Here is an 11012-nt window from a genome sequence, read left to right as displayed (position 1 = left end):
GCTAGCAGAAGTGTGGGAGCCTGGATACAACGGAGGAGACCAGCAACATCAAGGCATTGGTTGTAATCTCTTTCTGAATTTATATACAACTATTGATTGATTTCCTACATGAAGTGTTATCTTACATCTTTATGGCTTAATGTTCCTTGACCTGTTAAGTAGACTGAATACAATATTGTATGCTATCACGTTTGTTATTGTTGTTTGCTTGCTTTTTTTAGGTATTTGAAGGAAGGAAACGAAAATAAATATAGTTGGAGTAAGGAAGCAGGATCATCACCAAGCGGAATAGCGTTCTAAGAGGTAGGTCCTCTTATTTGATTCTATCTTAAGGAGATTTTCCATAGATTGTTTGTTTGTGGCTAGAACCGCTCTCTCGAGCTAGAGGAATTTTTTGTGTCTGCGCTAAGAATTTATGTGCACCACAAATTGGCGACTCTGCTGGGGAACCAATCCTTCTATTTGATTGATTGTCATTTTATGGTTTTGTGTGAAATTTTCTAGTATCACTGTTTCCCTTTAGTGTTCTCTACTTTGCCTGGTTTACTGCTCTGAGCCTGAAATTTATAGTGGCAAGTCTAGTTTTAGCCTTTGATTTTTTTTTTCCTTGAATCCTCGGTCAACACATTTATTTTTTTGACAGTTGCTTTGATCAGCGCAGTTTTCTCAAAAACAGTCGCGCCGACCCTCTTCTGGTGCTTGTTGTTAGTTAGGTAGTCACGTCGATTTCTGTAGGTGAAGATCAAGGTTTCCCCTAGATCATAACCAATGTGTCTTGCCCTTCTGATTTCTGTCTCTTGGCTTGTTTTGAATGTGTTCTCCCTGGATGGAAAGCTCTTTTCGCTTGGTTTATATGCTTTTTTGGTTTACATTTTCTTCACTTGGTTTCTTTAGTTCTTGGATGGTTTGTAACCCTAGGGCATCTAGGTCGTCACCCATTCATCTTTTTGTGTGATCAACAAGTTAAGTTGATAGTCAAGTTGCTCCTTGCATTTCGTTTGTTAGTCCTTTTTTTTCTTTGATTTCCATTTAACAAGTTTAAAAAGTTTCGTTTGTTGTTTGAACGTCTCTTTTTGGGCATAGATCACATTTCTCATGTTGTTTTTGGTTGAGTCTTTGCATCAATAGTTTGAAAAGAATTCTCTTTTGTGCTTTGCATTTTCTTGAGGTTGATTGTATTGGAAATGTTTCATTGAAGTGTTTGTGAAGCATTTGTTTTCTCATTTCTTTGAAAAATACATAATTCTAGTTTGCTGAATCAATATGTTACATTAGTTAGCATCATTGAAGACAAGAGTTGCATCGTCATTTGCATTCGAAAAGAAATGAATTCTCTTTACTAGTGAAATGACTACTTGAAGTGTGTTTGATAGGAAAGATAGGAATTGGAAAGAGTTTTTCATCATTTTGTTTTCAAAAAGCGAAATCGTGAAAGGATCATTTTGCTTTCAATTGCTTGTTTGTTTCATTGAGTGTATTTTCTACTATCAGTAGTGTAAACAATTCATCGAATTGAAAGGGTCTTGTCTCATTTAGCTACATATAGGAGTTTTTCGAGTCGCATTGATAAGGCCTAAAAACTGAGACATAATTTCAAGATAAACTATAAAATGTATTCAATTAACCTAAGGAGCATTTGAAACCTAATGATCACATTTAGAAGGTCTAGGATAGAGACGTGTTATGATGTCTTTAAACCTAGCAGCTGTCGTTCGCTTTGGCACTAGACAACGCTAGTACATATTTGTGCTCCCTGTACAGTGGTGTATATAAAGGGAGACCCCACTAGGTTGCAATCCTTTATCCATAGGAAGCCGAGTCTGTTGCCTTGTAAATGTGATACACCGAACACAGTGTTTGGGGATATTTCCTACCTATACTTTTCCATTCTCTGAGAGGTATTCTGTAGTTCACGGTTACCTAACAATCCTTTTTGCCTAGATCATCCTGAGTAGTCATTTTGATATTTTTGACTCCCTAAATATAAAATATCATCTGAGCGCTTTTCCTTTCGAGCTCATTTCAAATCGAAAGTGATAGAGTCACCTTTGCTTCTTTCTCGACTCTTAAAACATGAAAGAGCACCAGTTTTTTTTTGCGTCTTAATTTTTTTTTGCCCACGATCATATAACATCCCTGTTAGTCTTTTTCTAGACCACATCATGAGTATACCTCTAAATACATTTTAAAGCCTTGGAATCAATCTCTCTCTTCTGGTTATCTGAGACAAAATCATCATGGCTGAACCATTAGGTTTTCCTAGTTCCTCTTCCTCTCCTCTTTCTGAAAGGTCATCTGAGGAGCCTTTTCCTAAATTGCCACAGTCACTTGAGGACCAAGGTGTTGAAATTGGAATTTTTTTGAGCATTCAACCTTTGTCATCTCGTCCTCCCCCTCCTTCAGATACTAGGTCACTTTCTGACATTGGCCTAGAATATCCAGATAATCCTATCCAGACTCCCGAGAGTCCATTGACTTCTGAAGGTCAGCTTGGACTGGTTGTTTATCCTCTGAATCCTTTGCTCGATCCTGTTGTGATATCACTGCAATGCCCGTACAGTCCGTATGATCAGCGAGGTATTCCTTTGGAATTATCCCCTAGAACATCTTCAGTAGTCCTTCGTCACCTGTTTTCACCCATGGAATAATAGGGTGAAATACCAGTCTGCTCTCTGGGTCACTTGAAGGTTTCCACTCCACGCACAGTCGAGGAGCAGGAATATCATTTCCCTCCTAAAGGTTTCCCTTACATGGGAAGCATTCTTACCAGTTTTCATCTTGAGTTACAGCGTAATTACGTGACTTTAGCTCAGTTGGTTTCAGGCACGCCTATTGCCTCATTGCTATATCACATCCCTATCTCGACATTTGGCGCTATGCCTACCTTAGGTCCATTCATTCAGAACCTGACCTCCCAACCGATGGTGCATTCTGCAGTTACTTCAGTTCCGGTACAACCCACCATTCCAAATCCTCTTGTTTCATCGGTCCAGGTAACCCGTTTGGTTCAACTGACGGTCTCAAGTCATGTCTCTGTCAGTTCTTCGATCCCTTCAGTAAATGGATAGGTTGCGCCACCACCTGGGGGGCAAAGTCTGAATGTTTCTATGATGTCTGGTACAACCAATGTGAGTGGCCCACAAGCTAACATGGTCGGAATGAACCAGCCCTCTTCGGGTGCCATTTTAAACCCTGTTGGTCCTACTGGATCGTGTAATGTCCAGTACCAACAGCCAAACCCTGTTGGTCCATATGGGTCAAGTAACATCTAGTACCAGCAGCCTAATATGGCTTAGGTTCAGCACCAACCTCCTTATGTTCCATAAGGTTCACAAGGGATGGTTAATCCACCTTACATCCCTCAGCCTGGACCTTATGTCTAGCTTGGTCTGTCCATCGCGCCTGGTGGATATGGCCAGATGCAGTTCAGGAACTTTCAAGGGGTCATTCTGGGACCTTCTCAAGTACCCTTGCGGCAACAAGGACAACTTCTGTAGTAGCAAGGGAAACCTTCGTTGCAGTAAGGGCCATCCATGTCGTAATAAGGCCAAATAATGTCGCAGCAAGGACAGTTGCAACAACCGTAGGGGAAACCCTCGCAACTGTTGCAACAAACCATGCAGCCACAATCCTCCCAACCTATGCCTTCGTAAGGTCAACCTATGTAGCCGCAGGGACAGCCTTTACATCCGCAAGGTCAGCCCTTGCAACAACAAGGTCAACCCGGGCAACAACAACCTTTATACTCATATCAACAAGGTCAACCTTTGCAAGGGCAAGGTCAGGGTCAAGTCCTGCAGTAGCAGGCACAAAATCCTTATGTCCAAGGGTAACAGGTGCAAACTCCTTTTATCCAAGGACAACAGGTTCAAAATCCCTATGTCCAAGGGCAGCAAGTGCAAAATCCTTACTTCCAAGGGAAGTAGGTCCAAAACCCTTTTGTCCAAGGGAAACAGGTTCAAAACCCTTATGCTCAGGGACATTAGGTGAAAAATCCATATGTCCAAGGCCAACAGGCTCAACATCCTTTTAACCTGTATGTTGCTTATCAACAGCCTATCGCTGGAAAACTTTGAGGCTTTCAAGGTCAGAATCCTCCCTACAGGAAAGGTAACCTACAGTGGGGGAAAAATCAAATGCCATATGGACAAAATCCTCCACTATGGGGACAAAATCATTACCAACAGGGATGGGCCCCCTTATTGACCTCAAATTCCTTTCAATACCCAATTTCCATTCTTGGCTACAGTGGAATTTCTAGATGTGTCTAGACTCACGAATGACCCGATTCTTCATTCACCATACTGGCCTCTAGTTCCATCGAAGATCCTGAGCGATTGTCTGAAGTTTGAAGGAAAAGCGAAAGAGGATCCACAAGCCCACGTGATGACATATCACCTCTGGTGCTCCTCGAATTCCTACGTTGATGATTCCATTTGCCCTCAGATTTTCCAACGAAATATTACAGGTGCTGCAGCCAAATGGTATATCGAGTTACCTCGAAATACCTATCATGACTTTAACACTCTCACCATGGCCTTTCTCACACATTTCCAGTTGCCGATTCGCTATGAAACTGGCACCCATCTGCTAACGTTGCTAAAGCAAGACATTTCGACCCACATCTTCGATCACATCCATGAATGGAGATGTAGGTGCCACCTGATTAAGTTTGATATTGCTGATCAGTTGTTAATTGAGTGGTTCACCAAATCATTCGTCAACAAAATTGTTGAGGACATTGCTATGGGTGGATGTGTCACTTAGGAATAATCCATCACGTGTGCCCAATATCTAGACCTTGTCTATTCACAATCCAACACGTTATATGATGTGTTACCCGATGCACCCAGACCATCATCTGATCTGACGTCATCTAAGTCTCTGGATACACCTTCGGTTGATGGAGTAATTGGTTCAGTGACTCAAACCCCTTTAAAATATTCTTCCAAAAAGAAGTCAGTCTCCAACACTGCTTCCAATGATTCCTCTCGCAATTCACCTGGCTCTAGTAAAACCTCAGAGGTTCACGCTGTCCAGTCTACCTTAGCGGACAAATCCTCTAAAGGTAAGAAGAAAGGCAAAGGCAAGGGTAACGCTGATGCCCCGAAACAGGGTCCTCCTAAGTCATCTGCTGGTGATTCTTCCCGACGGAAACCCAAATATCTATGCCTCATCTGTGAGGAGGATCACTATTAAGGATTTTGCTAGACGATCCGAAGTTAGTCGTTTGCTCAAAGGGACCCCAACTGTATTGAAAGAGCCCTTTTCGTCCCAGCAGACCCAAATGGTAGACCAACCTCAGTCATCCGCTTCCACAGGTTCACAAGTGTTCATGATGAATACACCAATTAACGTGGCTACCGGGTAAAATTTTTATCAAACTCCTACCCCAACAGTAGGGAAAGAGAAAGAAGGTACCCCTTCTTTTTCTGCCCCGTCTAGTTTTGGTCCTCTCCATGTAGAGTGACCTAATCCTGATTTCGCGATTCGATCACCTTCTTGAGTTGTGCTACGAAAGTCCTCATACAATCCAAACGCTCGAGCCACTCAACATTATAACATTGTTGAAGATTTGGCTCAAGCACCATCAGTTATGTCTGCTCTTGAGGTCCTTCAAAGCTGTCCTTCTTAGCGGAAATCATTACTATCGGCTATTGGGGGTATTGATCCAAATGACTCTAATATCATTTGTTTTGACCTGGAAAACCACATTCTGCATTTACCTCATCAGATTTCCTTTCTCATTCAGGTGATCATAAATGAGAAAACCATTCATAGGACTGTCATCAATGAAGGTGCTTCCACCTACATCATGTTTGTCGCTTGTTGGAAGGAGATTAGTTCTCCTACTCTGAACTAGTCCCCTAACACTTTGGAAGCTTTTGATGGACGCGATTCACAACCATTCGATACCCTTCCCAACCTTGCCATCACTTTGGAGGGCAAGACAGTACATGTTCAAGTAGATATCGTTGATGCTAATCTTAACTGCAATCTTCTACTTGGCCAAAGCTGGAACTATGCCATGCATGCTGTAGCCTCCTCCCTTTTCTATGTGATTCATTTTCCCCATCAAGGGAAGATAGTTATAGTTGACCAACTGTCCTTCTTTGCCTCTTCCTCCTGTTAGACTCCGTCTTGTCAGCCCGCTGCAGTCAAATTCACCAAGCTGATGCGACTAGAGAGAATAGATGGTTGGAAACATTAATGGCAGAGTTTGGAAATGATAGAAGGACGTGTTTCTTGACCTTGAAATGATACATCGAGAGATTCTATGGCAAGTTGCACTTATTGAGGATTCAAAGGCAGTGATAAAGAAAGAAGATGGCAATGTTTCCACTTCCAGCAGTGTCACAATTGATTTGGATGAACATGCAAGTAACATTGAATTAATGATATGTTAGGCATTATGTGGATCTTATTTTGAATCAATATAGGTAGTCATCTGTTTGGAATGTTGAGCCTCAAATTTTTGATCTGAACTTTGATGGACCACCTCCTTTCACTGCGTTCTTCTTCTCGTTCTCTGCATTCCACCTTCTCCTTGCATTTATTTTCGAAACCCTCTCCGAAGAATTATGAATCCAAATTTCTCGGCGCCATTCCTCCCCCTAATTTCTCTGTGTTTTTAATTTCTTTGCGTTGCCCTGCGTCGGTCCCCCCTCCTTTACATTCAGGACTGTGATTTCGTTTTTATATAGTCTCTAAAAATTCTCAATGATTTCTGCCTCTCCAACATCATTCCAAAATCAAAAGTTCTTCTCCTTCAAATTCTCTGTCCCTAGAGCGAGCAGATTCAAACTCTAGTGTGACTTCACTGCCGAGATTCTCATGGTTCTTACCAAATGAAAATGTAGCAGAATGTATCTGGTGTGGATTGCATTGAAATGGAGGGTGTGCCATGAAATTGGGAATGTCCTCCATCATTATCATACAAGATTTTTTTTGTTATGCAATAACTCCTGAAATATTAAACAACCGACGCAAAGAAATGAGCATAACGACCATGGAATGCTCCACGAAGAGTTGAAGGCAACCAGGAAGACGTTAAATTCCATTTCAATGATATATATAAGTTAATTTATGTACTGGTTATATGTGCAATGAACGAATGCAAAAGTCACATGGAAGGAATGGCAGTGATTAGAGAGTTTGACAAGTGTTGAATGTGTTGGAGAAGCCGACAGTGTGTTGACAGTGCGCGCGACGCACTGAGCTAACATTGCTAGTGGAAATATACAAGCGCGCGGCGCACTGGGAGTGCGCGCGGCGCACAGATCCCCAAGGCTGAAATTTATCATCAATGCATAAAAAATTCAAATTGCTGCGGCTCAATTCTTCTCCAAGAGCCAGCGCACGAAGGATACCTGAATATTGGGCGTATGATTCATAAAGGAAGGCGGGTTTTGTTGTGATGAAGAAACAAGGGGCGACACGCTATATGAATTCGTGTTTCAGATATCATTTCATATTCCTTAGAAATGCTGCTTATGATGGGTCCTTCAGGGAGTGGAAAAACTACGCTTATTAATCTGTTAGCTGGAAGAATCCAACAGAATGTCTCCGGTAGCATCACCTACAATGACAGGCCTTACTCAAAGGCCTTGAAATGCAGGATTGGATTTGTCACGCAGGACGATGTTTTGTTCCCCCATCTCACAGCTTGGGAGACTTTGACATACACTGCACTTTTGAGACTTCCCAGGACATTATCAAAGCATCAAGGCTCACCCATAGATTTCCGTCTGTAATATCGCATTAGTTCGTTTGAATTACCATTTTTCTTCTGGAAATTTGCTGAGCAGGGCCTTTAGATCTCGAGAATTGGCTCGACTTTGTTCCCTTCTTTTCGTCTGTTGGCTTTAAATTCTTGAAAATTGGCCTCTGTCAGGGTGGTTGGTGTTTATTTTAAGGTCTAAGTGTAGTGTGAAGATCAGAAGTGTTTTTCTGCTCGCGTCAAACAGTGGACGTGACTAGGAATTTGGCAAAGGGTAGGTGCTTTGACATGGAGGAGACTATTTTTACTCCTTGTTTGGAGGCCATACCACATGTGAAGTCTGCCGATGGTGATATACAGACGAAGCCATTCTTGGATGCCTGCAAGCTTGTGTTGCCAGTCATTGACAAGTTTGGTGCTACTATGGCACTTGTGAAGGCTGATGTTGGTGGCAACATTTCTAGATTGGATACTAAATATGAACAAGATCCTTCCGTGAACCGTTTGATATATGAGATTGTGCGTAAGGAGATTGGAGAAAAAACAGCTAAGGATTCTTCTAGTTGCACAAATGCTCTGCTGTGGTTGACAAATTGGCGCATTAACGACATGGTGGAAACAACCTTGCCTGTACGCGATGTTTTTAACTCAGGTCATTTTAAACTCTAAGGATTTATAATAAGGGGAGTTGCAGTTAATGTTCTGTTTCTTCCAACAAATAAATCGAAATGAAAATGGCATTTCCTAGGTGGCAGTCATTGCACTATTTGGGCATTCAATTAATCTAAAGAACATATGTGGCAGCATGGAAACGTGCTCTCAGCAAAGACACCTGTAGTGACATTTTGGGAGGGTGGTATAATGGTAATAGAAGTGAATAAATAGTTAAACCCAAATTAAACGCAGAATACCAACCATAAGTAGAGATATAGGAACGAATTCACCTATTTTGATCCTCAGTCCTGATTCTATGGGATCTGCGCTCCAGTTTTGCCTCTTAATTGGCCAGTCATCAGAAGATTTAGAGGGACACTGTTCTATTTTTAGAATAGATGAAACGCTCTTTTCTAATTTTTTTTAATTTCAGTTGAAACAACACCTTTGTTGTTGGGTCGATTTGTTTTCCCACAGAGGCTCTTATTTATTGTATTGCAAATTATTTGAAAAGGGTTAGAGAATTCTGAGAGGTGCGCGGAGAGGAACATAATTTCATTGTACAATGTTTGACAGAGATTAATTGAAGAGTACAGATCTGATTTGTATGATCCTTGTGGTGTGAAAGTTTAGCAAATGTATCTTTCTTTCTGTTTCAATGTCTTTTGTAATGTTTCATAGTTCATTCATAATCGTTTCTAAATGAATACTTTTAAGTGAGAAAGGCAGAATTCAATTTATTTGCTCTGTCTTGAGGAAGTGTTCATATTTAATGTTTTCTTCTGTTTGATAAGGATCCATCACACATTCCCTTGTCGACTTCTCAGCAGTCTTGCCATTCCGTTTAATCTCAATTTTATTGTTAAACTTCACTGCTACCTCACCTTATAGATTAACATGTGTCTTTGATTAAACCTCTGCTCTTGCTGTCTTTGCCCATGCATCCCAGAAAACCCAAACATTTATTTAAAACCTCATTTCATATCTCTTTACTAGCCTAAAATCAGTATTCCTTATTGGTCATCTCAATCCCTTTTGCAAACCTTTTACCGAGATAAACCCGGAGAGAGCCCTCTCTTGTCCTCGTAGGGCTAGCTACGAGGCTGAGCGTGGTATGATGTTGCCTCGAGTTTTGCCTTCCTCAGCCTGAGACAGATTCGAACGCTAACATAGTGGAAACCATACTGGGGAAGATGGTTTGCTATTGGTGTGACATTTGACTTGTAGATTGTATTGCTCCAGTACATGAATCAAGTTGCAGATCTGATGCTGATGGTGGACAGCAGTCAGACACATATGAAGGCTGAGACATTCGCCTGGCGACTCCAACTTGATCCAGACAGTCCAGTGCTCGCTGATCCATTTATGCAATGGTAGGGTATGTGGCAAACCCTGGACTTTGTGAAGCAGTAAAAGAAGTAAGAAATCAGTTAGCAGATTTTGAAATTAATGAAGATTTTTTCAGTGCCTTACTTCAATGTTTGAAATCTCCAAAGTTCCCTCTTGAAGCTAAAACTGGTGTCTGTGAGTTAGTGGTTGAAAGAGTTGAGAAGGAGATTCAGTGTTTAGATGAGCAGATCCAGTCATATGATTTCCGAGATCCTAAAAAGTTCTTGGAAACTCTTCCTCCTTCGAAACAAGAAATAATAGAATTGCCTACAGATGTTTGCATTGAGAGTGTGCAGCTGGAGGTATGTATTGCAGAGTTGGGGCAGCAAACAGAGTCTGGCTTTTGTGATCCAATGGCAACATACATGGAAATGTTTTTCAGTTTGATTGATTGATCAGGCTGTTTTCTACGTTGTTAGCACTTGAAATTTCACCTCAGGCTGAGAAAGGCAAACTCCAAGGCAACATCAAACCACTTAGCCTCGTAGCTAGCCCTATGGGGCAGGAGAGGGCTCTCTCCGGTCTATCTCGGCAAAAATCTTCAAAGGGCAGAGATAACCAATAAAGAACACTGATTTTAGGCTAGTAACCTGAGAAAAGGTTTGATTTGGGATTTTTAGGGTTTTGGTGGAAAGTTGGGGAAAGGCAATTTTGGGTGCGGGGATTGGACATAGTTTTTGCAGGGGGTTCTTTGGGGCAAGGTAGGAGATTGTACTGATGCCTTTGAAATTAAGTGAATGGATAGGAATGACTGGTGAGGAGCTAAAGAGAGCAAGAAACCTTCAAGGGTTCTCTTTAGACAGATGAAAACATAAATATTAAGCAAACTTAAAAGCAGAGCATGGCAATCATGAATTCTACTTTAACACTTCATTTGCCTAATTTCAGAAGAAAAAGAAAGAGGATGATTTCATGTAACACACTTACAAGTACAAAGAGAAGCACACCATCAATACATGTAACCACAGGAATCCCAAAAAGGACTGCAAAACCTTGGTCTTTCTTCCTTTGCCAAAATTGCAGAGATACAATGAATAATACAATAGAGCTTTCTCCCTCAAGAGTCCAACCTCTCCAACCTCTGAAAATGACTAAGAAAATACATAATATAGGCAAGCTAACACCTTTCCTTGCCTCTAGGGGTCGAGCTCATCCTTCTAGGAGCTGTTTCAACCAATTCTAAACTGAGCACTAAAATCTAGGCAGTCAAAACGACTTGCCTCTATAAGCTAGGAAACCAATTCATTCA

At 41.4% G+C, this 11012-nt stretch overlaps 1 pseudogene; it reads left to right on the top strand.

Moving 5' to 3' along the window:
• The first annotated feature begins 8008 nt into the window (after positions 1-8008).
• LOC149205133 (glycolipid transfer protein 1 pseudogene) lies at positions 8009-8389 on the top strand (annotated as a pseudogene).
• The last annotated feature ends 2623 nt before the right edge of the window (positions 8390-11012 follow it).

The sequence above is a fragment of the Pinus tabuliformis genome, chromosome 1_2, assembly GCF_031772625.1.
Source record: "Pinus tabuliformis cultivar Carrire ecotype Pingquan chromosome 1_2, CPIR1, whole genome shotgun sequence".
Lineage (NCBI taxonomy): Eukaryota > Viridiplantae > Streptophyta > Pinopsida > Pinales > Pinaceae > Pinus > Pinus tabuliformis.
The sequence above is the reverse complement of the archived record's forward strand: the minus strand, read 5'-3'. Positions and strand labels throughout refer to the sequence as shown.